Below are 6,271 nucleotides of genomic sequence, written 5' to 3'. Positions count from 1 at the left end.
GGAGAAAATTCAGCCGCTTGCAGATAGATTTTTTAGAGGGGAGTCAATTAAATTCTTCAGTCTTTCACAGAAACATGCAGAGCGATAGTTTCCTTCAAAAAAGAAAAAAAAAAAAAGTGGAATGGAACTTTTTAATGAGAAATTATGGTCAGGAAGCTGAATTTTTTGTAACCTCATAAGCTTTAAAAGAAATTTATGTTCACTGATTTATTGCTTCTGCATCTAAATGATTTAGTGTTGTAAAGCTGTTGCTGGTGTCTTGTTGCTGTTCTGTGAAACCAAATTACTTGTGTAGGCCTAGTTTTATTATCCGTATCCACACCAGAAATTCAGCATCATGGTTAACTTCCTTTCGAGTGTTTTAATGGATCGAGGTTTAAGTACTGTTTCTCTCTTTATCCTGTGCACTTGGTACAGTTGTCCCTAGAAATAGGCTTGTGAAAGGTACTGTGATCTTACTCTATTTCACTGAAGTCTGAGTTGTGGAAGGATAAATAAATAAATTGTTCATTTAATAAAACCTAAATCGGTGGTGATGCTGTTCTGTGGTCATGCTCTGCAACCCTTTTTTTTGTCTCTGTATGAGAGCCACTAATTCTGAGGAAACTGATTCTTTATCAGACTTCCATCTTTTTCATATTTCTCCTAAATTTTCCTGCTGGCATGCTTAAAACACTGCAGTGCTTAACCTGAAGACACGAGTCAGCAGTGTCTAACTGCAACATTTCATGAACAGCAGAGTCGTGCTGAGTGCATAAAACAAACTTGTCACCACTTCCTAGCCCAGAAGCCTCAGCTCAAAGGCAGCGTCCAGTTGTTTTGTGCACCGTTTGTGGAAAGTGCAAACTAATTGAAAAGAATCCAGGGGAAAAAGACTAGTCAGGGTCTTGTCTTTCTAACCCCTCTGTCACGAAGAAAGGTTGAAAAGGTATGGAAGAGTCTAGGATATTACAGTGAGATGGCAGGCAAGCACCAGGGACGGTATTTAAATAAATAAAAGAAGAAAATGATTTTCAGGACCACTGTACAAGGTTAAGCTTAAAATGCAAAAGGAGTGATTTGGTTAACACTGAGAACCGCTTTATAAGGATAGCAAATACTGGTACACCTCAGCTTTGCAAATCCTTCACTCCTGAGGGTTTGGAGAAAAAGCTGAAAGTGAATGCTTTATTTGGACAAATGAACTACTGGAAATTGGAATTCACAAAAGTAGCTTAAGAAGAACAAAGAACAAGGAAATAAATACACTAACCTATAAATTCTAAAGCAAAAACTTCACATTTTTATGGATGATTTCTCTATTTGGATTCTGTTATAGACAGTGTTGTTATTGAGGCCATGTACTGTTAGATTTTACTTTCCTCAGTGATGAAGCAATAGCATGACTGTTTTGTGGTCATTAATTTGTTCTTAAGTTAAACTATTTATGTCTGAATTCTTTAAGAACAGGACTGCCCTATAGTATATTACTGTACTTATAACTAATAACTAATGAATAATCTATTTTAAATTGATAGTCTCTCAAAAAAATACCAGTCCTGTAATCCATCTAAAAAGGTGACATTGTTATTGGTGGCTTTTATATTCCAAATGAAGATCTTTGTGTGCATGTGCACTACATTTTACATTTAGCTGTTGCTGTTTGCTTAAGATTCAAATCTTTGCGAAATCGGCAGTGTTTATTATTATTCTTTCATAGCTTGCTAGCATCTTTCCAAAAAGGCAATGGCCTGTGTAACTGCCATGAACCCTGCTATCCTTCCACACACATTATCTTTCCATTCTCGTATGAAAAAAAATCTATGCAGGTAAACCTTTCCTGCAGTGATTCATTCTTTTTTTCTGCTTTTACTAAAAGTAGGATTTTGGATTCTATATCCTTTTGTGGACTATGACTAAGTCTAATCTATCTTATGATCAGTTCATGACCTGTTTGCTCTTATAAAACTAAGTCTGGAGCCTGTTGTAGTATACACTTTTGTTGTTGGAGCTAGCAACATGAGCTGAAGATCTGTCCTTTAATATGAAAATAATAATACAATGGTAAAGTAAAACATAAAAACCCCCACCCTCACTTCTTTTAAAAAAACACCTACTGAATAAACTTGATGCCACTGATCAGGCTGTTAAAACTGTCCATCCTGTTTAGGGTGTACCAGTGACCTTTTGAAAAAAACTTCCCAAACCACCAGCTCGTGCATTCTTCTGATATTTTCCATTGCTCAGTTTAGTCCTAGCTATCTTTCCTCGAGCTTCATCCTAAACAGTTCTCTCTTTTGGTACTTACGCTTATATAGAACATAATCACGTTTCCCACTTAATTTTTGTTTAGACAGCCTTTGCTGACTTACTTTTAATATTTCCTCAAAATTTACATATGTTATTTCAACTTCTTCTTCAACTTACATAATTCATTCCAAACTCTTCATCATCCTTTTGGTAGTGTGGTGCAGCTATCGCCATTCCTCTAGCTGTAGTATCAACAGTGAGCACGGAGTAACATACTTTGCTAAGCACTTCCTATGCCGGTCAGCCTTTATCAGAAGGGAGAGGAGATAATTAACTATGAAAGTTAACAAAAATAGTAGGAAAGATTGATTCTCTTCAAGAAAAAAACGACCAAAACAACCCAACTCTTCAGTGAGCCAAGTCATGGAAGACCCTTGTTGCCACGTACAAGATGTGAATTCCTCTTTGTTCCCTTCTTTCACAACATGTTCCCAAACCTTGAACGTTTAGTTCCCAGCCAAACTCCTTCTCTCTTCACCTGTTCCACCAGTGAAACTCTAGCAATCTTACTACCTGAGATAGAGTTTTCTTTCATTACCCTACTGTTTATCAAATCAAAAACCCTAAAGGCTTGAAGAAATTTTAGAGGTAAACACCGTGCCTGGTTTATGGCTATATCTGTACAGTTCCTATCATTGAGAGCTGGGTATTTACAGGCTTGCTTATCACACTGAAAATTAAATTTCTTCTCATTAAGGATATAAATTTGTTTACTGTCTTTCTTTAGCACAGATATTGCTTGAGGTAAGCCAATGCTATGATGATGACTTAAAATAAAGTTAGATCATTCTTAATTAAATGCCTCCACAAAGAGACCTTTTCACATCGTAAACGAGTGCTTTTCCTTTTCATTATGCTGAATCTATCTCTCCTTCAAAAATTATTTTCTTCTAGGAAATCCAAATACTTTCATCTTTTTTTAAATCCTTGAGACTGAGTTCCTACTTATAGTTTTGGTTTGTGGTTGATCCTAAAATTCAAAGCATGCTTTGCTGTGAGATACTATAAGATATAATGAAGTCGAAAAAAAAAAAGTAAAAATAAGAAGCCTTTTTCAAAATTGAATTTGCCTGTATAAATTGTTGCCTTCCTCTAATTTCTGTTTATTTTCTTTGCTATATACAAGTCCCTTTCTGCACACTATTATGTTTTAAAATATGGGGATAATTTTTTATCATTTATCTGCAGCAATGATGGCTCAAGGAGAGACCAATATCTCTGAAATGAACTGGTTTGCATTATAGGGCTGCTTTTTTGTTAATCAGCTGGCATTTGTATTGCTTATAACCCCAAACCCCCCAAATTGATGGAAATCTTTCTATTGCTTTTGAGCAGACTTTAGATTTGCATTTTATAATATGTACATAAGCTATCATTGAACTTTTTACTTAAAAATAAACAAGACAAGAAATAAAAAAAAAGAAACAAGCAAAGAAGAAGAAGTGGTCAGATTGCTAGTATATATTTTTGTTAGGGGAAATACAACTGATAGCTAGGATCACCTTTCAAATACTTTGTTTTTGAAAACAAAATGCATGCTTTACTGTTACAACAGAAGAAAGGTCAGGAATATGGCACTATATGGCTAATATTAAATAATAGCATCCTTAGTCTTTTCAGTTTTTCTTATATTTGAAAAAAAAATGTTAACATCTCTCATAAGAATCCACAAAAACACTACTGCATAATTTAATCAAAACTATCTCCGTGAGAAGTTAAACTAATTAAGTAGTTATATTTTGGGGGCAAGGTGGTGGGGTGGGGAGAGAAGGGTCACATCTTCCTATTTTCTTAGGCAAATTAAAGTTGTAGAAGTTTCTTTGAGCAAAGCTGGCTTGCAGGGGCTGTAAAATCTTGCCAAATATGTGCTACTTTGTTAGAAATGTCAATGCAAGGCACTGCAAGGGATGGGTGAGAGTTACCCTGATAAATCCTTTATTTCTTAAACAGATAATTAAAATATAAATAACTCCTCCATGATTCCAAGTATGTGTTAAATTCAAATTTTGGAAAGAGGGGATAAAATAATTTAGGTAATAGTTAAAAAAAATAAAGGTTACAATGCTGATTTATTCCAAGCTAATCTCTTCCATCATTTTTACTGACTTTTTAGAAATTTTCCTCTTATGATCACAATTTAATTTTCTCCCTGGAAAATAACTTTACAATTTGATGACAGCTTTCAGAAATGTTTGTTTCAGATTGATTTATTTTAACCCATTACATTATTTTAACCCATTACATTACCCCAAAAATATTTTTAAAAGAAAATCTTATTTGACAGTGTTAAGTTCACAAGTGATTATTTTTCATTTTGTTTCACAAATGAACACCTATTAATTCCTAGATTAATGATTACAATAATTCTTTAACTCTCACATTTGAATTATAATTTCTGACAAATGTTTACCATCCTTCTTTTTTATGTGGTAAAAAATGACAACATATTGAAAAGTGGAAAAGTCAAAACTTTTCAACAGAATAGAAAATAGAAACGGTAGCAACATTAGTTTCAAGATCACAGAGAGCAGTTGTAATAGTTCAAAAATCTTCCAGACTAAGAAATTTTGATTATAAAGCCATGAAGATGATACAGATAGACACAGATCTCCATCAATACATCTTCTTTCACATTTGGGAATGAGAAAGGGTTCTGTATTAGAAGGATTCTTTCATTTTTGTTTTTAAATGCAGCTGTGTTCTGTTTCCTGATACTTTTGATAATCAAGAGCAACAAGTAGTAATCTGACAGTGATTTTGTAACAGAACCGGAATCTGGAAAAACACGCACATTTGGCAAACAGCAGCACTAATTGCAGTTTATTAAACAGAGAGGAAGAATTTCACTCAGCCACAGCTTTGAAAATCCCATCAGTTTTTGCTCACAAGAAACAATCGATTATATTTTTCATTTCTTTAATGGCTTAGCAGTTTCAAGAATGTTTTTATTTTTGTATGAATTGGAATAGACGTGTCTGAAACTGAAACCATCATGCTACCTTCAGGGAGATGCCTGCCAGGGCCCGGCATGGTGTTTTGGAAGATGACACTTCAAAGTGAGTCAAGTGTGAGGATTGCTTTCCTGTCTGTGCAGAGATCACTTTAGCTTTTCCTATGTGTTTGTTTATGTAGCTTGTAACACCCTGGGGGCATGGGCTGTCCCTTGCCATCCTGATGTCCATGCCATCCTGACAATGCACTGGCTGTGAAATAGAGACACTGGTAAAGCTGCCAGACTTTCACCTGTTACCTGCATCCCTCTTCTATCTTCCCTCTGCAAACTCTTCATCAGTCCTCCAACAGCAACAGATAATGAACTTTACATGGAGCATTACGCATACTGTAGTGTGAAAATCACTTCACATGCAAGCAGGGATGGAGCAGGACTGTGGCCCTGGCAGAGCTTTACAGGACTTGTACAACCTTCAGTTCTGTCTTCTCCAGTATTTAGGTGGCAAACCCGTCTGTGCAAGTGCTGAAAGCCACAATCTCCAGATTAACCCTTCCAGCCTTCTGCCAAAGTTTGCATGCCTTTGGTCTACTGAATAGTAAGAAAAAAATTACAATGGAAGAGTCTTCTGTGGTGGGTCAGAGAGAGATTTTGAAAATACCATGAGGCTAATTCATTCTTTTGAAGTGAAAAAATAAGTGTTATCATAATTTCTCACTTGCTTCAGGGTAAATCAGGAATTGTACCGACTGCTGGAGAAGCTGGGAAGTGGGACCAGCCTTCCAGGTAGCTGAATATTAATGGTGGGTTTCTGTGATACAGATACATCTGGTGTCTATTCTACCACGTCAATGGGAGAAATATTATCAAATTAAGATGTCTTAGAATTCCTTTTTCTATTGCCTCTTTGCTTAATTAACCTCTTCATTAGAAGATGAATGGATTTCCAACTAATATATTAGAAGCACCTTTATCAAAAAAACCGCTCTCTATCACATTTCTTAAATGAAAAGCTATCCATTTAACAGAATT

This window comes from Tinamus guttatus, unplaced genomic scaffold (assembly GCF_059628265.1).
Source record: "Tinamus guttatus ecotype Peru unplaced genomic scaffold, ASM5962826v1 Tinamus_guttatus_pri_ptg000242l, whole genome shotgun sequence".
NCBI classification, from domain to species: Eukaryota; Metazoa; Chordata; class Aves; order Tinamiformes; family Tinamidae; genus Tinamus; species Tinamus guttatus.
The sequence above is the reverse complement of the archived record's forward strand: the minus strand, read 5'-3'. Positions refer to the sequence as shown.